At 47.4% G+C, this 13,448-nt stretch overlaps 1 long non-coding RNA gene across 1 annotated transcript in view; it reads left to right on the forward strand.

The window, feature by feature from the left end:
* Window positions 1-10,170: 10,170 nt before the first annotated feature.
* Window positions 10,171-13,448, forward strand: part of LOC144101703 (uncharacterized) — an 87,311-nt gene continuing 84,033 nt past the window's right edge. Inside the window, exon 1 of the long non-coding RNA XR_013308035.1 lies at window positions 10,171-10,310. This is a non-coding gene — a long non-coding RNA (uncharacterized LOC144101703). The remainder of the gene's footprint in view (window positions 10,311-13,448) is intronic.

Raw genomic sequence — 13,448 nt, forward strand, 5'->3', positions numbered from 1 at the left:
CGCTTCAGCGGATAAAGGCTTCATTCTTCTGGCCCGGGGTCACACGCGACGTGAAGCAGTACTGCCGCTCATGCCACTCATGTCAGGTGAAGTCGCGTGCACGCACAGCAGATCGAGTGCCGATCGCGCCGATCGCTAGACCAGAGGCCGCATTCCAAGTGGTAAACATCGACTGCATAGGACCGATAGAACCACCGTCAGCTCGAGGGCACCGCTATGCACTTTGTGTAGTGGACATGAACACCCGTTGGCCCGAAGTCGTGTGTTTAAAAGCGCTGACCGCTAAGGCCACGTGTGAGGCTCTTTTGCAAATATTCGCGCGCCTGGGAGTCCCTGAAACAGTGTGCTGTGACCAGGGCACAAATTTTACCGCAAAGCTTACACAAGAGCTTCTCAGAAAATTGGGCGCCTCTCCGAGGTTTTCCACGCCGGACCACCCTCAAAGCAACGGTCTGGTCGAGCGCTGGAATGGAACATTCAAATCCATGCTATTCCAGATTATTCAGGAGCACGGACGTGACTGGGATAGGCTTGTGCCATTCTTGCTCTGGGCTTACAGAGAGGTCCCTAATGAGACGACCGGGCAGTCGCCGTTTGAGTTAATGTATGGCAGAATACCGACCGGACCGCTATCCATTCTCCAAAAAACTTGGACGGGAGACTGGGCAGTACCAGATTCTTTGGCAACGCCGGCGGCAGAGTACCTGTCAGCTTTGCGCGAGAAGCTGGCCGAGGCAAACGCAAAGGCTAGTAACAACAGCACGGTAGCGCAACGCAGGTACACTGGACAATACAACTTGCGCGCTGTCGATAAACACTTCACAGATGGGCAGCAGGTGTTGTTGCTTGAAAGGGATGGCGAGGGAAAGTTGATGTCCAAGTGGACGGGGCCTGTGACGGTAATGCGGAAGACGCGCCCGTACAGCTATCTGATCAAGCTCGACAATGGCGCATGTCGGACTGTCCACACAAACAAGCTCAGAGCATACCACGCACGGGTGAATGTAGTAGGGGTGATATTCGAGGGCGACGCGGAGTTCGGCGACGTGCCCACGTTCCCCATGCGCTCAGTGCCAGGCGACGCGCTGCCGCCGGGTGCTCTCGAACATTTGAACGAAGCGCAGCGCCGAGGTCTAGAGGCACTGATCGAGGAGAATGGCCAGGTTTTCAGCAGTAGGCCCGGCAAATGCACGCTAGGAGCGCAGAAAATCGTGCTAAAGGAGGGTGCTCAGCCACGGGCTGGCCATGCGTACAAGATCCCGATGGCGTATCGGAAGGAAGTGGAGAGGCAAGTAGATGAGCTCCTGGAGTGGGGACTAATATATCCCGTTGAGAGTCCCCATGCTCACCCAGTGGTTTGCGTCGCTAAAAAAGATGGGGGGCTGCGCCTGTGCTGCGATTATCGGAAGTTGAATGCGATAACCGAGCAGGACACCTTTCCGATGAGCCTACCGTCCGAGCTGCTGTTCCGAGTAGCGAAGGCCAACTTCATCAGCCTAATAGACATGCTGAGAGGCTATTGGCAAATATCCCTTGACGAGCAGGCACAGGCCCTCACGGCATTCGTCACTCCGGTGGGGCAGTACGCATGGAGGGTCATGCCCTTCGGCCTTCGAAATGCGAGTTCGATATTTCAGAGGGTCATAAACCAGGTACTAGCACCGCACCGCGAGTACGCATGCGCCTACATAGATGACCTCGCGATTTATTCAGACACCTGGGAGGAGCATTTGAGGCACGTTCGGGCGGTGCTCGCTTCGATCGCAGCCGCCGGGTTCACCGTGAACGCAGGCAAATGTCATTTCGCGAGACGAGAAGTCGAATTTTTGGGCCATGTGGTTGGGTCGGGGAAGCACAGCGCTAATCCAGGAAAGGTCAAGGCAATAGACGAGATGCCGAGGCCCCAAACAAAGAAGGAGCTCAGAAGCTTTCTGGGCTTAGCTAACTATTACCGACAATATGTCCCCGACTATTCTCGCGTCGTGCTCCCACTGACGAGCTTAACTAACAGGCGGACACCGCAGCGGCTCCCATGGGATGACGAGGCGCAGAGAGCTTTTGATGAGGTGAAAGCTTGCTTGAAGAGCCCATCCTCACTTCATGCGCCTGACCCAAGTAAGGAGTTCGTGCTCGCAACCGATGCTTCGGACTACGCGGTGGGTGCCTGCCTTGCCCAGTGCGATGACGAGGGCCGCGAGCAGCCTATCGCTTTTCTGAGCAAAAAGCTAAGCCCGGCTCAGACCCGCTGGGCGACTATCGAGAAGGAGGCTTATGCCATCATTTGGGCATTAGGGCGACTTGAAGTCTGGTTGTGTGGCGCACAAATTAGGGTCATAACGGACCATAACCCGCTCAAATATTTGACTCTGAGTAGTCCGCACAGCGCCAAGCTGACACGCTGGGCACTCGCTCTGCAGAGATTCGATATCCGGGTCGAGCACAAAAAGGGGGAGCAAAACGCTAATGCCGATGCAATGTCGCGACTCATAGCTGCCAACTAGAGGCGTGGGGGTATCCGGGGCCTGGAGTTATGTCATGTATGGAGGTGTACCCTGAGGCTTTGGCAACGCATATGGTTCGGCAGCGGCAGATGGTGCTTCTTCGGCTCCGGGCCCGCGGCACGTTGGTCTGTTTCGGTTTTCTGTGTGTGCTTCATTCCAAGATGTTATGCAGCACACTTGGTGGGGAGGTGTCGTGCGCGGCTGGCTTGGACACATCCGGAACCTCAAGTAATCACGTACGGAACGCCGCCTGTATGTGGACAAGAGTGCGTACGCTGTGATCCATTTCCTTTTGACTCCACATGGAACTAACGAGTCAAGCGGACGGCGACGGAGGCGAGTTTGGGGTGCGCAGACGACCCAGCTTGGCCGGGCCCCATTGTTCGCAGCCCGCTCCGAGAAGCAGCAACGAAGGCGCGTCGCCTTTCATCCCTACCGCGGCGACTCTGCCCAAGGCCATTACCCGGGCAGCGGTCGTTCAGTGTGTGGCTAGGAGGCAATTTTGAAGACGCGTTCGTCATGTTCACTGTGAGCGCTTATCAGCTCCATATGACTGCCAGGCACTTCCTGTACACGTGGGGCATCAGGAAGAATTGGGGAGCGATGGCGCTTTAAGTGGTACGGCTTTCGACAATCTGTGCGGCCCTCGCATGCTCTTTAAGCGAGTAATCATGCCGCCCCGCGGGGGAGGATGGAGTGATCCGAGAGGGGAATTGTTAGTATTCGTGACAATGACCTGTCCCCTCTCCCCAATCTTTGATTGGGCGTGTTTTACGCTCCTCTGTCTCTTTTTCAATGTGTTTTCCTCTCCCATGTGTTTTATTGGATGTGTTTTCCTTTCCTCGGTCCTTGATTGGATGCGTGCTTGTGTTTTGACCTAATTGGTTGGTGTCCCCACTGAGGGCGGGGACTTAGGGATTAAAAGAAGACGTTTTGGTGGGACCGGGGGTTGATTTCGTCTGGTCACTCTGCGGATCAATCACTATGTACATAGTTGTTCTCCTTGTTGTACCTTCCGTTCTGTCTTAACTTTTTATTTGTGATTAAACAGTTTACTTCCTGAAGTTCCACGAGTAATGTGACTGAGCAAGTTTAGAACCTCAAGACGTCGGCATCCAACAACTTCTACCTTTCCCCTTCGGGCTGATATCAAGGAAGAGAAAGGGGTAAAAGGAACACAACTCCAGGACTGTAGTTTTTACAGCGGAAAAACTGCTAAAGGTACTGTTAAATATTTTTAAAATATTGTTATTTCAAAATTTCTGAAACATATTTAATTGCCTCGTTTCTCTTTTTTTCAGGTTGGTATCCTTCAAGCCGCAAGAAGTGGCAATGCACCCACTTCTCTTGAAATGAAGGCACCTCTGAGGCTGGCAATTTCGGATCCCGAAACATCTGCCCTGCCAGCTAGCGTGTAATTTGCTACCAGGGAATTTTGCAGTGAGCTCGGGTTCTTAACGCCATGTTCTGAGGCAGACCTTGAGGTAGCACCAGTTGCTTTTCTGGCTGGCTACGTTGCGAGAGCCTGTAAGGAAAAGGTATGAACAGTTTTCTCTATGTGGATACAAACCGTGTAATTTTTCTAGTTTGAGTGGTCTTGGTAGAAAACCTGTGCATTATGGTTCGTGCAGCAAAACTGTTTACATATACGGTTATGACAGTTTGAGCCGGAGCATTTTTATCGCTGCCAAGTTGTTCCTTTATGCGATTTCGGCACTGGTTTTCAGGTGACATGCGAGTCATGCAAGACCCTGCTGCAGGCACGAGAGCCGATCGGACCAGCTTACGGGCTAATCAAAAACATAGACAGTGGAGGGTTGATGCACCCTGAAATAGAAGCGGTAAAGATTTGCCAACTCACGTGCATCTTCGTTAATTGAGTAATCAAACTCCCAGAGGTCAGGCGCAGCAGTAAGCTGTGCAAGCTGTTGATGTCAGTACTGCTCCCGCACGTTACACGGTGCCCGCAACTCATCTGTGAAAGCAACGACCGTGCCCACACTAAGAAGCTTTGCAAGATATTTTTAAGCAAGTTGCTGCGACCTCTGATAACTAACTGGGCTGGGAATGTTAATTCTACAGTGGAGCGACTTTTGAGGCTTTGTCACAAGCCTCTCTCAAGGAATGTTCTCCGTCTGTGAGTGGTTCCTTCCTTTTTGTGTGACCGTGCAATAAAAGTGCCAAGCTGCTGGTTGAAGTACTTTCTGGTTTTCTCGGCTGCAGTTGCGCTTAGAAATGCTCCATAACTTCACCAATATTATTTTTTTTCTAAATTGCAATAACTTACATAGATGTGCTCTGTGTAGCGCTGTGTGTGTGTCCATCTCGTTCACCGTCCTTACCCGCTACAACTTGAATCATACATGGGCTCGCGAGAACTGAATAAAAGCAGATTAAAAGCCTCAGGCGCATTAACGCAGCATCCTAAGGCAGAGCCGCTCCCCGGTCGTTCATCATGCAAGCAGCCGTCATGGATAAAGGTGTCGTTTGTGACATAATCGGCGCTTTCAATGACGACTTAAAAATTCAGTCTGTAATGAGTAACTAGAAAACGCACTGTTTACGCCCACAAACAGTCAACACCGGGCATGCCGACGCAGCTGTCGCGGCTGTTCTCCACGAGCTGTTGTCCGCGAGCAGTGGCGCCGCTGCGGGCGCGCGGAGAACTAGGCCCAAGACGCCGCTTCTGTGCGACGTGGCGGGCCGCACCTCGCTTCGCGCTTTGCATCAAGCGGCCGTGGTACAAGTTACCGCTGTCATGTGGTAGGGTGTACACTGGCCAAACTGACAGATGTGTTAATTACCGTGCACGCGAACATAGAAATTCCCTCAGAAATTTGTTTGATCCATATAACCTCCCACGTCACTGCAAGAGTTGTAAAGATTGTGTTCCGGCTTTCAACAACATGTCATTCATCGGAAAAGGAAAAGCCAAGGAGCAGAGGGAAATCCTGGAGGCCTATCATATTAGGTTTCAAGGCAGTGACACATGCGTCAGTGCACCTGCTTTATATCTCACTGACAAGGAATTTAATTTCCTAAGCAAAAGTGTGCGTGTGCAAGTTTGACAGGCAAAGTATGTGTCTTTTGTTGTTTGCCAGTTATGGACCGTGTGTCCACTCCTGGGTGAATCGCCACTTTTGTATTTTTTTTCTTTTAGTTTTTTTGTGTGTCTGATACGCATGCGTCTTCTGGTGTCCTAAGTTGGCCGTTTCTCGATTAAATTTCAGTTGTTAGTCCAGCGTTGTCCTGTGTTCTTCCTCTCCTGGTGTCTCGTGCTTTCGCTGGTGAAGTCATGTCTGAAATACACCAACTAGCCCACATGCTTACCTTGTTAAGCAGACAGAAAATGCATTTTTGATGCATTTGTAAGAATGTTCAGAATAGTGCTCCCAGCATACTTAGAAAGCACTCGTGTGGCAATTTAAGCATAAGGAGAAAAGAAATGCAAAATTCAATACGAAATTAATACAATATATTCGAAATGCATTTTTAGCACAACCTTTTTTAGCTAAGGGTTCTATATCTTTTTTGTGTGGTTTTAATCCTTGCCGAATAGCCTCTCTACTATTCTTTTTTATCACGCACATCATCATGCGCAGTCCTCCTGTATTCGATTGCATTATCAATACTGTCCATGTCGACCACTTAGGTTCATTTTGGTCTGCTTATAAGTCATATGGAAAACAATAGAAATTACGAAACCTATTTTCAGGATCTTTTCAATAAAGATATATAAATATCCTCGCAGGAATAGATGAAACTACTCTCTTATGTTTAAATAAAGAAATGCGCCTCATTTTACATCCTTACGGGATACCACATTTGGTCGGTTGCATAAATTAAATCTATACATCTACCGAGTACAATAGCCTCGGAGTGGTAATTTACCAGGGATAACCTAAGTTACAAGGTGGATTGGCTTGGGAACGTCCAACAAGAAAGCATTAGCAAATTATTTTTGGCTAGCGATGCCACGTAAATATCAGACAGTTTCTCATGCGCTTTCTGCGTGCCCCGGCCCTTAATGAACCCTGCCTGTTTACAGGCGAACACATCATGGTACAGCATAACACGAATCAGCACTGCTGAATTGCAGTTTCCTGAAATAGGACTGAAATATTATGATCATTTTTCGTTTCGGTTATCACTCTATTATTGTCAAAATAGAACAAGTGCATTTTCAAGACGTCTGCGACCTTTTGGCTTCAGCTGTGACCTTTAATTACGAAAAGAAAAACTTTTTTATTCACTCAAATTATTTGCATAGCACGTCAAGTGAATTTGCACCTTGCAGGGTAGAGTTATGCCTCTCTGTGACGGAAAAAATACAGCGCAGGTTGCCTTCCTTACAAATCGGCCGAAAAGCTGATTGATGGAGAGAACGCAAACAATGATGAAGTAGCCAGTTCAAATACGAGTACACAGCCGGGTCAACTGCGAAAAAAGTTAATAAAAATATTTGCAAATGGAAGAGGTCACCAACGTTTCGAGGAGTAATTCCCAGTTGGTTCCTAGGTACTCAGCCTCTTTAACTGTTGCAACCTGCCACAACATCCCTTGTTTCTTTTCGGGTCGGGAGAATGGAATTGCATCGCTTAATATAACGGATATTTAAAGTATCCTTATTACAGTAATTTTAAGCGTGCGCCTAGGGCATGCCTATGTAATTTCTATTCTAGAATTGTGGAGAGGACAAGCGGATGAATCCATGGACACCGAAATTTCCAATGATACTCGAAAATACTTTTTTATGGTTTATGGTTTATGGCTTATGTGGGTTTAATGTCCAAACAACTCAGGCTATAAGGGACTCCGTAGTGAATGGCTCGAGGAATTTAGACCAATTTAGGTTCTTTAACGTGCACTGACATCACACAGTGCACGGGCCTCTATAATTTCATCTTCATCAAAATTCGACCGCCGCGGCCGGGATCGAACCCGAGTGATTCGGGTCAGTAGCCGAGCGTCATAACCACTGAGCCACCGCGGCGGCTATTTTATGATTTTTTTTTATGGGGAGGTAAAGTCTGCGGCAATATTTCTGACAACGATTTGGAATGACAGCTTTAAGAAACAGAAACCAAAAACTAATTGTAGTCGTAGTTTTCGCAAACACGAATCGAACCGGTATCCATCAAATATTTGCCAGTATTGCCAAAGTTTGCTTCTGTCTGTTGCCCTATGCGTCGCTAGTGGAAGAACAAGGCGGCCAACAGAAAAAAAACTGAACATTTCTTGTTCAGCGTTTAAAGAAAGCAATTCATTATTCTGGATGGATGCAAACATTGATTGATACAGGTGGATGCTACTTCAAGCTTAAAACATCAGCGCGTGTGGGAACAATAGCTGTGACCTCGAAGCCAGCTTTGGTTAATGTATGCAAATGCTCTACTACTAGATTCTTTCTATTTTAGCGTTATCACTGTTAACGCCTCGAGTTGTACAGATTGGACTGTGTAAGAATTCAGCCTCTCTTAGCTCTTGCATAAAAGAGTTGTATTTTGGCATGGCGCCCTGTAAAGAGCAAAGTTATGTCAAAGAGTATGCTGTAAATATCAGCAGCTGCAAATCAAGTGGCCATGATTGCGACAACACTATGCGATTAGCTGGGCGTTGGAGGGAGGACACGAAACCAAGTGTTTTTCAGCGAAATGCTCTCTTCTGCGCCATAGCCGTCATTAACGAGGAAAAAAACGTCTACACAGCACTGCTTTCTCATTGATGCATTTTACCGGCCCAACAGCTGCATGTGCTGCGTCATCCTGGCGTCCTTTGCACCGTTTAACTTCTTTTCACCTATTATGACCTTTTTAGAGGCGTCCAGTACTGACGCAATCTGTAAGCGAGGAATGCGCTCAGACACGCCCGTTGAGCCCACGAACATTTTATCGCGTGTTGTGACCCCCTCCTCCTCCTTCTGGTCCTTCACCGTAGGAGCACATTCCCCTCTCCACGCACTCCTTCTTTCATTCTTCCCCTCCTCTTACAGTTAACGCTGACGACAACGCTGTGAAACCGAGGGCAAGATAGCTTAGCAGCTGCGCTGTAAACAGAATGATTATATCCTCTTACCGAACTTGCATGACAAGATTTGTGAAATGTTTTCCACAGTGGCAACGAAACTGTCAACATAAGCTTTTTGTGTACTGAAAAGAAGGCACTATTCACTGCAGCGCTCTCGTGAAGTTGTAATGACCACATGAAGGGCGGTAGAAAACCGTCAGTGGTTAGAAGTAATGAGCCTGTCGAAGAGTGGAAAAGCCTCATAAGAAAAATGATGCAAACGCAATGTGAAAGCTGGAAAGGAAACACCCAAAGAACCTAGACCAAATTAGGTCACAGAGATGCAGCATACGGATAGATGGGGCCACTTCCTTCTTAAACAGATAAATGCCGAGTTCTTCACCCTTAAAAATTGGTTGACTTTTGTCTTTGTAGGCGTCAAGCCTCTGCTGTGAGTGCCGCCGAAGCTGTCGTACGAATAATGTGATGTGTACTATCAGGCATGAATGAAACATCAACAAGAAATTTGAGGTGGCAGCACAAAACCCCCACCATAATAGTTCCTGGAGGGGAAATACAAGCGAGGTTTATTAATTTTACGAAGAAGAATGTTCGCGCTTTCCAAGTGAAACTGCCCTCATCGAGTATTGAGCTTCGTCTGTATAAGAGCCTACTTTGCTCTTCGTGGCCCTGTTGTCTTGTTCGCGTTTCATTTCTTGCTGATAGAACATATTGCTGAGTACAACTTGGAATCTCAAGCAGGGCAGATCCAGTGTCCATAAGCCGCAGTGCGTTTCACACAAGGCGGAACAATGAGGCATCGGAGGCAAGAGGAAGGGGAAGCAGCCACGAATGGCATTTCACAAAGTATTTCGTGAAAAACCGTTCAGTTGCAGTGGCTGAGTGTATGACCATCAGTGATTCCGCAACGACTTCGCATCATTAGCACGGGAATTGCCACTCTACGCTGCAAGCGGCTTTTCTGACTGCATACCTTACTATATTCTAGTTGCGAACTAGCATTTGCTGAATTGGGCGTTAGAAGGCCGTATCTTAGGCGACCCTTTTTTGAGTGCGTTTAGTTGGCGCTTTTTTCCAACTTGAAGGACACTTTGTGCTCGGCCTCCACAGACACCTTTCTAAATATAGTCACCTGCAATGGTGGCGGTGCTCCCAGCACTATATTGTCGTGGGTGAGTGAGTCATGATTCCCACAGCACGACTCTGCTCAGAAATATATCAGCGCAAAAACAATTTGGCAAAGAAAGAAAAAAGGCGCAGCCAATATAGCTGAGCGCGCAGCAAAATAACCTGCCAAAAGTGGACGCCTCACGCTGGCGACAAGAAGGCAATAAGGGATCACGCGACAAGAAAACAACAAAAGAAAAAAAAACAAAAGCTCGCCACAGCACGTCAAAAGGAAAGAGAGAGTTGCGTGAGCGCCCCCACGTAACAACACACGTGCACAGGGCTTTCTCAGGCTTGTCGGCAAGCGCCAGGACGAGCGGCCTTCACGAAAAGGTAGAGGCGTCCCTGGATAACCGCAACGAGCCAATAAAAGTGCCCTCTCGTGCCATCCTCGAGAGCCGGGTCGTCTAGGAAGCAGCTAGCTGCAGCTAACTCGGAGCACATGTGCGTCGTCACCAACGACCTGTACATGGCTCTTCCTCTCCCCGCCACTTCTTCATTTCGCCTCTGAGCCTTAACAGTGGCCATGATTGTACTGACAGCAAAGGTAATTAAGGCAGTGATATACTGGCACGAGTATAAAGATGGATAAAGACAGTTGCAAAAGCATGCAAGGTATGTAGATTGCCCTGGACGTGTTTCATTTTTCTCTTAGTGTCAGATATACCAATATACCAAAGCGTGACATTATCGCTTTCGCGACCAAAAGGGAATGGCCGAAGCTCTACAGCACTTGACTTCAGTGCGCGGCGGTGAAGTACGGGTATGAGAAATACAGACGTAAACTTTCAGTAAGTACGAACAGAGAGGAGAAAAGAGTTGTTGTGTGTAGTACCAGGTACTTTTGGGATATGAAATAAACATCAGCACTTCACTTATTTGGTTAAGTTTCTTCACCACGTATCCTCTGCACTGATGATAAATATCCCGCCGACTGCACTAAAACGTTATGCCGTGACTAGATAAGCCACCTGTAAGTGCCGGTAACACCGTTTGTCTAAAACGGGAAAAGCATTGAAAGATTAATTTCAAGCGAATATAAAGCAGCGTCCATGGGGATGAAAATTTCACCACCGGTTTTTGTTTTATGTCATGCCGCTCATAGTGCTCAGTCCTTAACTCGAGATTTAAAAGAGGACAATACAACCATTCAAAAAATAATGCAGTGCACGCGAACATGGGCAGAAATACACTTCCGTGTCTTCTAACAGTGCCTTCCTACTGGAGAAACCCGCGCTTGCACATGAGTGCCCTTGTGTCGTCCTGTCTTCCCGCTGTTCGTTCGAGATATAAAGCATTTTCATGGCACTGGTTGACGTATAAGAGCTGTGAGCGAAAAATGGGATGCACGTTGTGCATGCTTTAACCACGTGGCCACGATATGCTAAGGACGGCGCATAGTGTGAGGGAGTTGCTTGCTTACGGCGAGTACAGTGGGAAGAGCTTGCTTCGGGCTTATACTCCGTTTCATACTTAGCTGTCTACGCAGCCAAGGCTACGGTGCCTGTTTGCGATCCTCGTCCGCATCATAATATAGTGCGTCAAAAATAAAAATAGAAATGAATTGACAAGCAAAGTGAAGAGTAGTTGATATTATAGTAGACCGATGGGAGTGTTTTATTTTGCAAATAGATTGATTTTTCTTTTATGTTTTCCAGAACCGAGTGACGCAGATTTTTCGTTTTCTCAGGCGCCGGCTGTATCAGGTTTTCGCAGCTGAGCCGGCAGGTCTGTTTGTGAAAATGGCGTCGCTGTCACCTGCTCGCTTGTTTTCTTCCCCCGCTTCGACTTCGAAAACATCTCCTGTTCGCCTCTTTTCCAAGGTGAAGTCTCCAAAGTTTTCTAAAGACTGCAAGGCGGTGATAGTTAATGTCTACGCAAGCATAAGGAAGCTCCACCCCGAGAAGACTGTGCGTGACGTTCTCGCAATTGTGGGCGAGATGACCGGAGTGAGCCCTCGGACAGTTGTGAGGTTTAAGAAAGAAGGTCTTTCTGGCGGAGTAAAATAATTGAAGCCACACTGAATTCTATCACCCCACAATTAATGATTCATTGTGTGCAGCATGCGAAAAAATCCGTGAACACCGAAAAACAGCGCCTCTCAGCACGTCCGTTGCCAACTCTCACTTCACTTTCGTTTCCCTGCGGAAAAAGTTAACAGCACGCTTCTTATTAAAGAAGTCATTTCATTTTGATAACAAAAAAGGCCACTTATATATGACTCGCATTTAGACTTTCTATCTAGAGATTCGCCGAAAAAAGATAAAAAAAAGAACAAACCTACGCTGAGGATCGAACCTGGGCCCCCTCACAAAATGAACAAACATGCCCGCGCTTCGTACCACTCAGCCACGACGCGAGGCGGAGTGACACATTTTGTTAGTTTTTTTTGACGGACTACTTCCGTACCTTTGGCTGTGTAGACAGCTATGTATGAAACGGAGTATAGGAGCCGCACCAGATGCCTGAACAAGAGGCTCAGAGAGCACGAAAGATTATGCGAGCAAGTAGCAAAATCGGGAAATCTTGCACCACATTGCGCACACTGCAAATGCACCCCGATGCTAAAAAACACCAAGGTAATAGGTCGGGCCAGAAACAGACGGGAACGCGAAATTATCGAAGCTTTCGCTATGCATGTTGCTCCAGATAACCAATGCGTCAGCTCCCCTTCGGTGATGCTAGGGAGAACTGAATTAAACTACCTCAGGAATAGTAATCTTCGGCTGATGTAAAGGCACGTGTTGATATTTTATTATTATATATTTTTCCTTCATATCGCTCTTGTCAGCGTCGTGTGCTCTTCCCTCTTCTATGTATGACTTGACGTTAATATGTGTATATAGGCATGCTTCTTCAGATAATAAACAGTTGTTAGAAAGCGCTTGTCTAGTGTGTTCGTCCCTTTCCGTATTTTGGTAGCGCTCACCAATACCTTCACGGATGCATTTCCAACTAGCCCCAGCTGTAGCTCTTTTGACTTTAAGCTCCACTCACGCGACATGGTGGCTGGAAAGGCGCCCCTTTGGCCCAGACGCAGTTATTGCCCCACTATTGGACTGAATAAGGCAAAGTAGAATTTGTCTCGTGTCTTGGATGGGAGCTCAACAATGGAATGAGAGATTCGAAAAAGGAAACACGCCTGCCAAATTGCAAGACAACAAACCTGCAGTAAGCTCAGCAGTGCATTTCAGCCTACTGTCGCCTGCTTTGTCTCCGTGCGCATTTCCGCTTGCTCTTTGCACGCTGTTCACAAGTGCGAGAACACAGAATAAAGCTTGCACAGAGCCTTCAAGAACTGAAGACTGTTTGTGGGAAAATTCTGCCGTTGCTGTTTATGAACTTTAAACACAAACTGAACCAGCGTTCTTCTAGGAACACACCGCTTTTACTTTCACCATATGCGCATCATCCACTGTTTTTTAACATGGTCAAATTCGTAATCTGCTCATGCTAGAGACGGAGCGTTCATACGTCCTTCTGTCGCATCAGTATGAATTATGTTCGCTTCCGCAGTTTTTAAAAACAGCTATATATAAGCACAGCGCCCCAAACTTAGAGAATGTTAGGTTTGAACTTTGTTACGTTTGAATATTTGCTTGAACTTTCGCTTTTGATAAATACGCTTAACAATCTGTCCACTGCATCACTTTTGCGACTTGATATTGTTCGAGAACATACTAATTACTAAGATGGAACATGAAAGTAAAATTTTAGCAGGCTTTAAGCCAAAATTGTACACTACACAGAGGA

Source organism: Amblyomma americanum, chromosome 1 (genome assembly GCF_052857255.1).
Source record: "Amblyomma americanum isolate KBUSLIRL-KWMA chromosome 1, ASM5285725v1, whole genome shotgun sequence".
Classification (NCBI taxonomy): Eukaryota; Metazoa; Arthropoda; class Arachnida; order Ixodida; family Ixodidae; genus Amblyomma; species Amblyomma americanum.